Genomic DNA, 14,061 nt, shown 5'->3' on the forward strand with positions numbered 1-14,061 from the left:
TGCAAAGAGACAACCATCATTAATACAATAGAGCACCTCAGCATTAACCCTTTCAAAGGTATGGAAATCAGAAGCCATTGGCTCTACTGACTTAAAACTTCCAGTTGCTGGACCCCCGTTTCGCTTTTCCTTACAAGGGCTCCCATCTGACGATTCAGGAGCAGCTGGAGGCTTCAGGTGCTTCAGCCTGCGGCACCACACTTGAGATGCTGCAAGGAGGACTAATTTTCCAAGGGCGGGAGCTCAGCACTCCCCAGCTGTCAATCAAGACATTATCTTCTGCTTGACTCTGAAGAGGAAGGCATAAAATACCGGACTGTTTATGAAAGTATCATCTTCGTGTTTTACCTCTTTCATCTAAGTTTACAGAGCTTCACCAAAAAGCAGCTGAGGAATGCCAGTATTCTTTGATGCTCACTTCTCCCCCTCTTACCTGAAGAAAGGGATGTAGAGCTCTTGTTCTGACTGTGGCTGCCAGGAACTCGGTGCAGATCCCAAACCCCAGCTTCGCTATCACTACTCTCATACTATCCCCAACCCAATATGCTTCCCGTGACCATATTACACACTACAGCTGTCCCAAAATTCTCAATTCCTGAACACAGCAATCTCCACTGCTGTTACAGAGGTATAAGCAACAACCACAGTCTGCCTTACACTTGGCATTTGCTTGGTGGCTGCACAGATGACACATGGAGGGAGCGGACTCTGTTTACTCTCCCAGATTTGCAATGCTAGAAAGCATAAAAGCTCATATATGCGGAGAAGGTCCAGTAAGAAGGCGTAATTATGAGTCTATAAGCAAGGGACAAAGCAACCAAACGGCATGATACTGCATGTGTACCACCAATCTTGAAAACAAAGTTGCACTTTCTATTAGAAACATCAAGTTCCTGGGGGGAGATAAAGGGGGAGAAGGGACTGTTCATTCCTTGAACTTTATTTTACTCTGGTGCCTGACTACATAAAAAAACGAGGAAGAAAACCTGTTGCTGCAACAGGGAAAACATCTCTGCAGTTCTACTCTTAGTTTACTGCTTAGGTTTACCAAACTCTTTGGTTTACCACTGCAGTTAATTCACTCTCCTCATCTTTTTAATTATAAATGCTGGAATTCAAAGTTCTTACATAAAAAAGGGCAACCAGCTAGGCAGTAGCCAGACTTCATTTTACTGCTGCCTAGGGACACTCCAAGGAGCTCCTGGGCAGCTGGACAGACCTGTCCAGCTTGGGGGCCTGGGAAGACTATACTGCGCAATTACACCGTCAGCCCCACAGCTGAGAGTAGTGGGAGCATTGTTTTTTTTTTTTCCGCCCTCTCAAATCCCAGTAAAGACATGTATTCACACTTGGTAAGCAGTTTTGTCAAACCTGGTCATCTTCAGCAACAGTATTCCTTAATTTATTTTAAATAAAACTATATATTCCTGGCTTAAAATCAAACACTAGAATACTAAAAATGAAAAGGAACTTTCTTCAGTCTGCTACCTTAACTGCAACATGAGAACTTTGTGGAACGACTTTTTTTCCCTCATTAAATTTTGCCTATCTTTTCAATGCTTACCCAACTGAGATCAAAGCCACAAATTAATGAAGCAAATATACTCTAAAACAGGGTTTCAAAGTCATAAAATGTTAAAGAACTTTATTCAGAGCTTCACCTTCTTTGGATCTGGCTTAGTAGCTTGTGACTTACTGAAATAACAGAGCACATTGTATAAAGCCATGTGGAATGTATTTATAGTACATATAGAACCAGAAAAATCTTTCATAAGCATATGCATCAGATTTTTGGCACCATGCACCCTGCATCAGAAATAAGAATTTGGCCATAGATCTGATCAGCAAACACTTCTCTGCCTTTCTCTATTGTGGCTATAGTCAACCAATGCAAAAATTAGTGTGATTTTCTTTTTTTCAAAACAGGGCTCAGTTCAGCTGCATGTTAAGTACTATCACTGATGAAATTCCTTCTGCATTTTTTAAAGATGGATTTCAGTGGCCTACAAAACTGGCTGTCTTTTATAACACCTCAGTTGACAGCCAAATCTTCTTGTTACCTTATTAGTGAGAAGGTCTGCTAAACCACCTTTAAATTGCACACAACGCCAAACTTATCTAAAGGTCAGATTTAATACAGCATATGCCTATTATTACAGATTTCTGAATGGCTGGTGATACTAGTTCCTCAGGTAAATAAAACAAATAATTCGATTTCACCTTGCTAATGCCAGATGTTTATTTCACCTTCTTACATGAATATGCTCCTGGGACAGATGTAAACCAATCCTGATTGCCGGCAATGAAAGCACCCTAGGATAAAGCTGGCTGAACTCACTTGATGATTTCAGGTCTTTGCAGTGATCTGTTGAGACATTTCTGGGATTTGGCCAGGAGCTACAGCATTAGTTCCTGTTATTTCAAGAAGGTGAAAAACAATAGATGGTTAACAGCCATTTCAGTGTGAATTCACACGCTTTCTGTAGTGAACTTCCGTCACCAGTATTTTGATGCACGGTTGGGAAGTTTTGCCAAATTAAAAGTGCAGCTCTGCAAAGAGCTTGTTATCAAAAGGATTCAGCTTCAAATCCATGCATTCCTCTAACCTTTAATGCCTGACCCCTGTACAGTGGATATTCCCCAGTCATCCTGAGCCCATGTTTTCTCCTCCCTCCCTTTATAGATCACACTAGCTAAAAAAGCAATTAACAAGAGTAAAGTACATACAATATGTGCACGACCTTAAAACCACACCAATATCATTACAGATAAATTCTCTGTTCCGCAGTCTCTCCAATGAAGAGTGTTCAAGTGATGATTAACCAACAAGCTAAGTGTTCAGCTGCAATCTCAGCCCATTTTGAATGGTTTTTGCCCAAGGCAAACTAAAGCAGAAGATTAAAAAACCCCTCCCAAACGGATTATATACCCAGTTAAATGACCATCTTTAAGGTCATTATAGCAATAAGTAATATCTATATATACATATATATATATTATATATATAAAGGGAAAAAAGAAACCCTCAGACAATCCTTCTCCAGAGGATTACTTCAACACTTTTGACTTCAGAGAGATTGAAACTGATTCTCTTAAGCAACCAGCTTTAACCTAAATCAGAACTCACATCTCCACCAATCAGAAAGAAGCTTTTTCAAAAACTTAGACTTCCTAATAGTTATACAGGCCTTAATCCTCTTGGAAACAGTTTTAGGTCATTATTCCAGGAGTTATTAGGTTGGAAAACAGCTTCTAGGCAAATGATGCTATTCAAAAACCTTTTACACCAGAAATAATGGTTGGATTATTTCTGCCTCAAAAGTAGTCTTGAGGTCTGATTTCTGATTTTCTTTGTATTTGATGTTCTTGAGAAAAGACACATCTACTTGCTGTTAAATAATAATAATAATTTAAATACAAATAATAATAAATGATTTTTAAGAAATTTTTAGGATTATAATGGCAGTAATGAGAGCAAGTTTGGATTTTAAGTGGAAGTGAAAAAAACACTTTATCTCCTGACTTCCAATGCTCTTGCATGTTTCCAAGGGCACCTGAATGCTTTGGTGTTTCCCCAAAATACCAGTTTCAAAGGGCTTTCACAGATCTTAATTTTTTCTTCATGTTTTCTAAAGTGTTATTCCTTTTCCTCATCCATTGGCATCTCACAGGAAAAAAAAAAAAAAAAAGAAAAGTATACTGAAGTCTGGTCCTTCGGCACCAGTTGACAGAGGGGTGACTACACATCCCTGAGTCTGGGAGTACGTAATTTCCAGGACCTTTGAGAGTACTGGCTGTTTCTTCCAAAACTTATGCTTTGCCTCCAGCTGCCAGTGCTCTGCAGAGCAGGCTGACCAAGCAGCTGAGCTCACAGAACCAGCATCAGGTAATTTGAAAATACTAAATTATCTATTCAATTTTTAAATTTTTCTACACTTGAACACAGGAAGTAGATGGGTAATAGGGAGCTCAGTACCCCCCCCACCCCAGATAGTTTCCTTCTTCTCTTAAAAAACCAAACAAAACAACAAAAAAAAACCACCAAAAACAAACAAACAAAAAAATCATGTAACATGAATTTTCAGTAAGAACACACAGATATTTCAAAATTTCATTAACGACAGAAGCCAGCCTTTCCCTCATACTACATTTTTCTCAATGCTTGCACATACAACAGCAATGAAAAGATGACCCATCATGGAGATGCATCAAGTTGGTTTTGCAATCCTGCCACCAGTTCCTACATTCCTGCTGTGCAGGTCTAGATCTCTGACACATACATCTAATGGAGACTATGAAGTTGGTGCAAGCCCAAAGTAGCCCCAGGAACTGGGAGCCTGCAGCATTGTGAGCATTTCCACAAGCCCCTCCACATCTTCTCTCTGTTTTTTAGCATTAGTCAAGTATACGCAAACATGTTAAGAGTCCAGCTCAAAAGCTCTAAGTCCAAAATGCTCTCCTGAAAAGTTTGCCACTCTTCCATTTGATAGTGAAAATGTAGAAAACAAAAAAAAAACCCCACCCAAACCCAACCTAACACACAACCAAAACCTCACCAAGTCTATAAAAATTAATCTGTGCTACACTGTGAACTTTGTTTCCTTCAAGCAGATTAAATACTGATATTTCAATGGCAATTTTTGCTCACGTAATGACTTCAGGATTTACCCCTATCACTTTTATTTATAGCTGTATATTCATGTCAAGCACCCACAATCTTCTTTTTCTCAAAGAAAATAATTTAATTAAAAACTTTGAAGCCTGCATTCTGTAAACTGGTTATTAGTAAATTTTCATCCATTAGTTCTTACCCTGAAAATGGCAATTCTATTCTTTGCAGAACAAGGGGATCATAGTGGGAGAGCATCACAAAAACTGTAGCACAAAAAGAGCAGCAGCATCTCTGACTAAACACTTCACTGAGGAAGTGATATCACAGAATCCAGTGGCCAAAGCATTCTGTGGTATCACTTTCTGAAGTATATTAAAAATGTATTAATTTGCCTGGATGACAACTTCATCATCATTGCTCAGGAAAAATCCAAAAACCTACAGGAAAGGCCTTCTGAGGTAATCGAAAGCCAAAGAGACATAACATAATTAAAAAGAAGAAAAGAAAAAGAATTGTTGCATTTGTGTTCTTAGTTATATTAGGAATAAAAAACAAAACTAATGTAATAATGTATCCCAGCAGTTCAAATCTTCTAATTTATGTAGAATGGATTATTACTTAGACAATCTGACCCTGGGCAAAACTTCCTCAGTTGAGAAGATTTACAATCTAATTATGCAGGAAGTTCTGCTGAGACAGTTTGGGTGCAATGGTCTTCTATTACATTAGCTTAGCTAAAATTGCTGCTTCTTCGCTTGCTTGGTGTTCCAAGTACTCATATGAAAACAGAAAATCTTTCATTCACATCCTTTATTTCCCTTTAGTTTTTCTCACCATTACCGTATGCAGAAGCACTCGTTCTCAACTGCAAATAGCAGCAAGGGGCTGAGGCTGTTAACGGCAAACTACAAGTTGCCTTTCAGGCTTTTGCTTTGGACCCTGTTTAGTGAACTGACTTTAAAAAAGGACCATCAAAGCGCTTTTCATAATTTTTACAATGATAGTTGCTGGGTCATTACTCCTCTCCCTCATTGCAAATGCCCCTGTAGAAAGCCTGAAGCTGAAATCTGTTTCTGTACTCTTTTTCATCCTGCATGCACAAAACTAGTTTATTTTTGTAGGGTGGCTCAAAGATGCTTTGCTGCTGTCTCAGACACCTGAATATTTTTAGCAATTTATTTCATTAGATCGAGAAAAGATCCCTCAACACATACAAAAATAGTGAGAGCTTTACAAGCCTATAGAGGAACAGACGGGAAACTTCAGCCTAACATAATCCAAAGTCTCTTTTTTTTCTCCTAGATATATTACAGTGTATTGATATAGCTGAATATACAGACATGTCCTATATTAACACAGATGGAGAAATTGGTGCCTTTTATTCTTTACAGTAAGTGTTTTGATTTCAAAAGGCCAACGGATCATGTCACGGCCTTCAGTCTTGGTAATTATCATGTGTAGTAATGCACATTTTTATCTACAGGTGGCAGACCTTTTAAAATCATCTTCAATCAAATTTATTAGACATTTTTGTTGATACCACCACCCACATTAAAAAGTAAGAAACTGCAGCATAAAGTTCTAATTAATGCTGTTCAATTTAGAAGACAGATTTGTCAACGAAGTGGCTCAAAACTCAAAGGCTAGCGACCCCTCTCAGAATGAAAGCCTTAAAAAATAATAATAATGATAAAAAAAATCAGTTGCCTAGTACATGGTAAGTTTTTATTATTTAAAAATCATTCAGCGACTCAAGCAAAGGATTTCTTTTTTTCTCTAATATCAAATTTTCACTTCCTTGATTATTAAGCACTGGCTAGTAAATTAGTGATTTCTTCTTTGATAAGCTTACTTAGAAGAGAGAAAAAAAATGCAAGAATGTCACCACTGACTTCTGGCAGTTAGAAAAAGAAAAGCGAATCATGAAAATTTTTTGTATCTGAATCAACCACTTTAAAATACCATGACTTAGACTGTCATCTCTTTTGCATGCCTAAGGTCTCACTATGAAGCAGAAAAGCACTGACCTATGCCAGAGCATTATCAGTCAATCATATAATCCTGCATTCAAACTTAATTTGAAATTTTGTCCCAATAGGAACAGTGGAATAGCCTTCTGCACGTGGACAAAATCATATCTAAATAAAGAAAACTATCTCATCTGAGAGTTTCATCTGAGAGTTGCTCCTAAATCCTCAGTTACACTGGCTCTGGCTCTCTACTGTCTTCCACACCTTTTCCTCATTTCCACCCATGAAAACTGGACATAAGGATTACCTATCACTGTGGCTGCATTTCTAATGCTGATGTGGCAGCAATTGCCACTTCCCTTGGAAAGGCACTAATTATATCAGAACACCTGACTGTGATAGCAACCTGGCCAAGCTAGGTGACGCCTAACCATACGACAAACTCATCACACTCAACAAGATGTATTCAATTCTAGTTCGTAAAGTCCACAGGATCAAGCAGACATTAACTCTGGGATTACCTCTATCTGAGTCTCCTGTCAGGCCACAACAACATTTAATCACATTGTTCTCCACCTACTCTCCCAAACTGCAAGAAATGTTATTTTACAAAGTATTTGTAAAAATTTAGTATTGGGATATATATACTTACACATCAATACTACTAAAATATTGCACATATAGCTACAAGTTTATAGTAATCTAGGGAAAATTCTTTATCTTGACAGTAAATTTTAAAGAAAAAAACACAACACTACCCAAAGAATCTTTTGAAGTTATCTTTAGCGGGGTTTTTTTTAATAGATTGAAATAGAACTGCAAAGCAGCTTCAATGAGTTAACAGAGATAAATGTAAAACATTTACACTGGAAATACACACACTGGAGAATATCCTTATTTACTTGCTTATATACCCAATCCTCCCCCTCCTCCCCAGTCCTAAAGAGTGGGTGAGAAAAATTGTGTACATTAATGTCTTTTGTGGTAACCTAGTAACCTTCTCCTTTTTCTCCACAAGCTCTTCCTTCATACCACACTCTTCCATATTGCTAGCCCTCCAGAGTAACTGCGGTATGTCTTTATATGGTTTTGTTTTCCTACCCAATGCAGAGAAGTTGGGGTTATTTTCAATCTTCGGAAGCTTGTAAACAGGATCAAACAGGAACCCGGTCATCAGCAAGAGGAAGGCTAGAAAAATAAAAGCAAATGCATATCAACAATTTGATTTTATAAAGGAAATACATCCAAAACATGAAACAAAAGCCTGGGCTCTGCTAGACATCCCCCTCCCCGTTCCTTTTTGTTTAGTTCACGAACTCCTTTTTGCAGAACAGAGGCTGGTGTAAATTAATGTGTGACCCAAAATATATCACATGGAAAAGCTGCCATAGAAATATGTAATCGCAAAAAAAAAAAAAAAAAGTAGACATTATTAGAACTAAAGTGGCACCATTTATCATGACAAATCAATACAAAGATTGAACTAGGAGAAAGAAACGACTATATATTCCTGTTTCTCTTGGGTGTTTAAACAGCTAATCTACAATCACCAATTCTGTTTTTATATCCCCAGCCTAACTTGCATGATTGGCCTGTTTAGCATGGTTAATGGTGCGAGTACAGTACCAGGAGCAAGAAGTCCTCCGCATTTGCCTCTACTCTCAGCAATCACCCTGTGAGTAGGAGGGTTACTCACACATTTACTCCGTGACTTCAACCCCTGCCTCGAGGTCCTCCAAGCTGCACCTGAGCTTCCTGCACAGGTGAGAGTGGCAGGTATGACAAAGCCTAGAACTTCAATGACCAACATTAGACAGCATGACTTCCCAAATCCCACAGTTCAGGAGCACGATGCACACCAGGTCACGCTGGGCACCTCTTACAGTTCTGGCTGCTGCTGTTTTACCCCCAAGCCTTCAGCAGAGAGGGGGAAAGTGTTTTGTGGCACAAGGTGTACACACAAGGGATGCACAAGGTAGGAGCTGGGACCCTTCTGCAGAGGCCCGTGACACTGCTGCATGGAAGAGCGCAACTGGGCAGTTGCACCCAGGTGGCCCTGCCATAGATTTTGTGCCTCTGTTTACCTGGTTGCAAAACTGGGAAAATAAGTGTTATGTGACTCAAATGCACACCAAGGCAGTGATTTGAGAACAAAAAATCTCTAGTACTACTGTTATTTAGTTGGATCACATGAACACTGCTGCATAAACATGCCTGAGACTATACTTGTGATATGACATGTCGAGTTCTCACAAGCCAAAGTGAGTACCATCTCAGGTGTGAAACAGCTGCTGTCCTTCCAGTCAGGTTTTGCACCCCTAACCTGTGTTACAACCTATTAATATCAATCTAGTCTAACCAAAACAAATAATTTGTAGTATGAAAAACGTATATTAATAAAAATAAGTAAGAATTTATTTTATTTTAAAACTACAAAACATACACCTGACCAAATTGTGAAATCAGTAACATTAATATATAAATCCAGGCACTTTCTCTACTGGTTTAGCTTGATGGAATTACTTTGCCAGCCCTACAGCTCTGAGAGCATTCTGTGAAAAGCAGCAGCACATAAGACTACCACCAAGAGCAGACTGGTGCATGAGGTTTCAAAAGGCAACCATCCCTGGCTCATACTGAGCTCTGCATGCAGGCAAAGTACGTGAAGATAAACCTCAATTTCCCATATTATTTTTGAGAAATAGGTGGGCAGAAATGTGTTCTTGATGTTTTGTATAGAAATTTCCTCAAACATTAATTGAAAGATGAACATCTCTATAGGCTTTTCCAAATAAATCCATGTTGAAGAAGGGGGAAAAAGTCTTCAGTGAGGATAAGTCATTAAAATTTCCTTTTATGAAAAAAGTCAAGATTTGCAGGACCTATCAGACTACCTGATTACCAGCATCTCGAAGAACCAGAAAATATGAATTGCTTAGCTCTTGTTACTTGGTTATCTTATTAAACATTCATCAACTAATTAGCATAATATAAAATTTGTCCTTTATCTTCTTTCCCTAGCCAACGCATCATTAATACAACAGACACACACCAGGAGCTGAGGAAAGGACAAGCCCCACTCAATTCACATCCATAAACTGAGGTATTTTTAGATTCTAGATTTCTGAAGAAGCCTTGCTCTCTATTTCCCTGTACTTTCTCAGCTATGGTTTCGAGCAGTGTGACAGAACCAGCAAAAAAAAAAAAAAAAAAAAAAAAAAAAAAAAAAAAAAAAGGACTTGTTGCTACGTGAAGAAACCTAGATCCTACTCCGCAATTAAATTCACTTTCACCTTAACTATGGTTTCCACAGCATGCACCTAAGAAAAATTATACTTTTAGCTCTTTCATTTTCTATTTCCAAAACATGTCCTACAATGTTTTCATTTCTACAGCAACATGGTTTGTGGACCTTAATTTGGGAAGACTACAAGGGCAGCATTCCAGAAGCAGCAAAGACCTCCATGCACAGGAGTTAAATGAATGGAAAAGCACAAAATAGGAGACTGAAGAAACGCTTTCCAAAAACTGTCCCAGTATGAGAGAAAATTTAAGGTATGAAGTCTCAAAGTGTAGCACACATTCTTATGAAGACTTTTACAACATTGTTCTAGAGAACAATACATCATATACTGTATAATGTGCTAAGTTTTAAGTATTGTATTATATTTTACTAAAACGATTTTTCTTTTAAGTTTTCCCTGTATTTTAATAGTGGCAAAAGCAGATCAACAACCTTCAAGACTGAAGTCCTGCCTGTGACCACAACCTCCACACTCACCATCCCCAGACAACCCTGCCTCGAAGAGGCTTCCGCTGATGTAGTCCGCAAGTCCCTGTGTCCTCTTCAATCCTTTGCCTCTTTACTGAGGCCATTAGGAAGATGTCACTTGGAGACAAATGTTGTAGTGGCTTTTATGTGATGATGATGTTAGCTTGTGATAGGTTTTTTAGGAAGTAAAGAGCACAAAGCTGCAAAATGACTCTGATCAGCCCTTCCCCAGGACAGAACAGCAGGACTTTCTGAAGGCACAAGGGAAAAGGGTGAGCAGAGGCCAGCCTCCATCTTCTGAATGCGGGCAGTCCCAAAGTGGTGGTGGGTGGGATCTCCTCTCACCTAAGTAGGCTGGGTATGCACATAAGGCAATCTCATAATCTAACATAACCTTTGCAAAGTAAAATTCTGCTATTGCAAACATCTGCAGGATCTTTCTCATGGATGAAAAAATAAAAAATAATAATAATTAAAAAAAAATCAAATGCCCAGCCCTCCACACAGTGCGCATAGAAACTGCAACCATTTACGCTCACTGTGACTCATGTCTCTCCACATTTCACCTCTGGGGTGGTTAAAGCTGCTTCCAGTTACGCACAGTGCAGTGCGCTATAGTGAACAGGATGAGAGTAACACAGGAAACATGATGTTTTCTGCATTTACTTTCATTTTCACAAGAACTTTCTGAGGTTTACAGCTGTTAGTTTTTAACTCTTCAAGTCTTAAGTGTGCCCATTAAGGCTGAGGGGAATTAGTGGAGCAACATAAAGAAAACTGTGTTGTTACATCTTCTGTAGATGAGGTCTTCAGTGTCTTGGCAAATTTTTTATCCACCTTAAAAAAAAAAATGATGTGAATATAAGAAAAAAGCAGAACTGTTTTTGAAAACCTGTTGTCTTCAGGGAAGACCCTACCTCCTACTTTCAAACTATGAGCTCTCATTTCACAAGCCAAAACCCAGTCCATATGTGGGCCCTTCAGAACATTGCTTTTGACAGCATAAACTAGCAACAATCACTGGCTGGCTCTGGTGGTTTTTCCCCACTCAAAACCAGTCAAAATTAGTCTCAGCAGTGTGGGGTTTGGGTTTTGATGTTGTTTTTTGCTTGTAAAGTCTCTTTTCTGCTAAAAAAATACCAGCTGGCTTGTGCGTGATTACCTCCTCAATATCTACCTGTTCATATGGCTGAGCAAGAAGAAAGAAGTCCAGAGGAGTGATGGGTTATGGGTTTTTCTTTTTTTTTTTTTTTTTTTTTTTTTTTTTAATCTATTTGCCAACCAAAGTCATTTATCCCCTATTAGATAAAGTATAATAGACTATACCGAAAGGGTCACTGGCCTTCCATTTAACGATATTGCCGGCACCAATCTACATTTTCCCGACAGTGTCCCTCAACACAGAATAAATGGCTGATCTCTTCACAATAACAGCTGATTTCTCTTTATTAAGCTAAAAAGGTCACCATTTTCTACGGCTGGGCCGCCCTGCACTATTGATAATTTTATGCATAAACAAATGGCAAATTTGTGCCACATAAATATGCATTAGCAATTACTTTTTCCTTGGGCAACGCTCGCCGCATGCAAATGTGTCCCTCACAAGGCCCGGTGGCTTTTGTTTTAGCTCTTGAACAGCTAAACAAAAGAGCACAATAAACAGTTTAAAAATTGCCAATCAATCGGAAATGCAAATGCAAAGGTAAATGGCAAGAAACTTGCCCAAACAAATAAAACTAAACTGAAAAAGCAAAACAAAAATCATACAAAGAAATAAATAAATTGAAAGGACTATCTGTTTCCTCCCCCGACTCGTATCTTCAACTTTGGGTTTTATTTCTTTTCAGTAGAGAGAGATGGCTGAGGTGCTCTTCCTTCAGTAACAGTGGAGCTGGTACTAACACAGACCCCAGATAGGAGCACCCAGAATGTATGCATGGGTTGAGCACGCGTTAAGCAGGACCCACACCTACATCCAAAGGAAGGAGGCAAAAGAAGGATGCCTGAGGAAAATCACAGTGGTTTAGCTTTCTGTGATTGTACATTTCCACTGAAGAATTTTAAAGAAGTTACACGTGAAGGAATCACTGATAAAAGTTTAAACATCTTCTGTAAACACTGACTTAGGATTTTATTACTAGAAGTGCCCAGAAAATATCAGCTTATCTGTGCCTACATAGAGATGTCTGTAGTAACAGCCTAATGAATGTTGTCACTTGAGAAAGTTGAACTACATATAATTTCCTTCACCCGAAGGACAGAAAGCTTAATTTTCCCTTGTCTTATCCTTGGACTACTCATTTTCGACAGCAAGCCATAGCTGCATGTAAGATGCAGGATAATGGAAAAAACAGATTCAGACACTAAATTGGTATGAACATGGAAACCAAAACTGACAATTTTAGGAGAACTGATGATTGCTTTGAATTTTCACCTTCAACAGAGAAGCTTCAGTGCTGTAGAGAACTGAGCATGACATGTACCGTGATTATTATCATTTGTAGGCAGGCTATTACATGTGGACAAAGAATCCACAAGAATCCAGTTCAGTAATGCAGTAACAACACATTGTGCACAAACATATGCGAAGGCCAGCTGTATGACCCATCCAAGCAACCAGCCTTCTTTTCACTTAACTTTCTGAGGCAGTAACTCTGTTTTCATGCCCTCACTTTCAGTGGGAAGGCATGAATATAGCCAGCAGAGTAAGCTGCACCTTATTGTACAAATATTTATGAAAAAGCCAAACTTAAAACATCTTTTGGTCAAACATAAATAAATATATTTTTTCAACAGAAATTGAACAGATTAATCATGTGCTTCAAGCATTTCCCAGATAGGGGACATAATACAGCAGGTAACCCACATACACACATTTCTATGATGTCAGTGTCCAAGGTTTTTATTTTTAACAAATGGGAATGTTCCTGTCAATGCGAACAGTCAGCAGCAATCCTACGTTTTTCCCACCCAATCAGCTGTCACGGAATGAAAATTTCACAGAATTAATTTCCATGAATTATACTAAAAATCAACAAGCTGATAATTTTTTTTTTTTTTTTTTGGCTAATTAATTCAGTTAATTCCTTGCCTTTCAATTTCCATGGGCTCGCCTCAGATGGTTTTGTAAGACCACTGTACTCTAAGACTTTTGATTCTGACAGAAACTGATACAAGTGTTAACAACTATAGTGCCAGTGGTATCTGGTTTTAACCATTCTCACCCTCAGAGCACTCTACACATGGTGTGGTACAGGTGAAGCTACACCATGCACAGAACAGGATCTGCCCTCACAAAGCAAAAGTTCTCATTTTAGGCTTTTAGCCAAAAGCACTCCCACACCAGTAACACATTTCAGCCACAAATCTCCAACTTTCAATTTCTCTAAATGACACAAGATGATCAATCAACATAGTAAATGTGAGATTTATAGAACTGCCCCCTTGACAACAACCTTTCTCTGCTTTGCTTTTTCCATTATCATACACAAAAAATGGATAGCGATAGCACCTCCTGCTTTGGGTAACCCAACAATTACATACCTGTAAGAGAGAGCACCCTCAGCCAAGACATGCTGCCTTCTGCAACTGGCCTTGAGCTGCTTGGCAGCTGCTACTCACACATGCCTATGCAGTCAAGGGGTATCCACCTGATAGCATATACACTGCAAACCCCAAAGAGTTCAGAAATGACATATCACAGAAAT

At 38.7% G+C, this 14,061-nt stretch overlaps 1 protein-coding gene across 6 annotated transcripts in view; it reads right to left on the minus strand.

Annotated features, from left to right (window-relative positions):
* The window catches only part of SOX5 (SRY-box transcription factor 5), a 644,656-nt gene that overhangs the window by 478,725 nt on the left and 151,870 nt on the right, over positions 1-14,061 (minus strand). For 2 of the 6 annotated variants that reach the window (XM_030478980.1, XM_030478979.1), the window contains exon 2: positions 7,684-7,770. The gene's annotated coding sequence lies outside the window, so the exon portion shown is untranslated. Of the gene's footprint in view, positions 1-7,683; positions 7,944-14,061 lie in introns of those variants that run through there. The other 4 variants (XM_030478981.1, XM_030478978.1, XM_032919799.1 and 1 more) reach the window with 2 other exon arrangements.

Source organism: Strigops habroptila, chromosome 3 (genome assembly GCF_004027225.2).
Source record: "Strigops habroptila isolate Jane chromosome 3, bStrHab1.2.pri, whole genome shotgun sequence".
NCBI classification, from domain to species: Eukaryota; Metazoa; Chordata; class Aves; order Psittaciformes; family Psittacidae; genus Strigops; species Strigops habroptila.